General features: G+C 26.6%; 1 protein-coding gene across 1 annotated transcript in view; it reads left to right on the forward strand.

Annotated features, from left to right (window-relative positions):
- The window catches only part of LOC106476556 (nephrin-like), a gene marked incomplete at its 3' end in the record, with an annotated part of 14,654 nt that overhangs the window by 6,324 nt on the left and 7,601 nt on the right, over positions 1-729 (forward strand). The window lies entirely within an intron of this gene.

Below are 729 nucleotides of genomic sequence, written 5' to 3' on the forward strand. Positions count from 1 at the left end.
AAGAAGAAAGTAAATCTACAGACATCGGTCTTGTTTAACAAAATTTTTATTGTTGTTAAACATGTATGAGTAGAAATAGATAATTAAAACATTTTTAAATCAAATGAAAAAAAAAAAGGTTTTATGGGTAACAGTTATTTTTTAATTTCAATTTTGTTTAACTACAGATGTACAATAGTCTGTAATTATATAAAAAAGGTTATATATAGTGCTAGAAAGACCATCCCTAACGGATATATATTATAAAATGTTATTAATATACGAAAATATGAGAAAAGATTGAAGTAAAAAAAATTTTGAAACTTTATAAATACTTTCTAGTAGTTTCAAAATTAATTGTTATTACTATAATTCGCATTAATATTCTATATAAGTTCCAGTATATGCGGGCCTTCAAAAACATAGTATTCTATATAAGTTCTAGTATATGCGGGCCTTCAAAAACATAATATTCTATATAAGTTCTAGTATATGTGAGCCTTCAGAAACATAATATTCTATATGAGTTCCAGTATATACGGACCTTCAAAAACATAATATTCTATGTAAGTTCCAGTATATGCGGGCCTTCAGAAACATAATATTCTATGTAAGTTCCAGTATATGCGGGCCTTCAAAAACATAATATTCTATATGAGTTCCAGTATATGCGGGCCTTCAAAAACATAATATTCTATATGAGTTCCAGTATATGCAGGCCTTCAGAAACATAATATTCTATATGAGTTC

The sequence above is a fragment of the Limulus polyphemus genome, unplaced genomic scaffold (genome assembly GCF_000517525.1).
Source record: "Limulus polyphemus unplaced genomic scaffold, Limulus_polyphemus-2.1.2 Scaffold10884, whole genome shotgun sequence".
Lineage (NCBI taxonomy): Eukaryota > Metazoa > Arthropoda > Merostomata > Xiphosura > Limulidae > Limulus > Limulus polyphemus.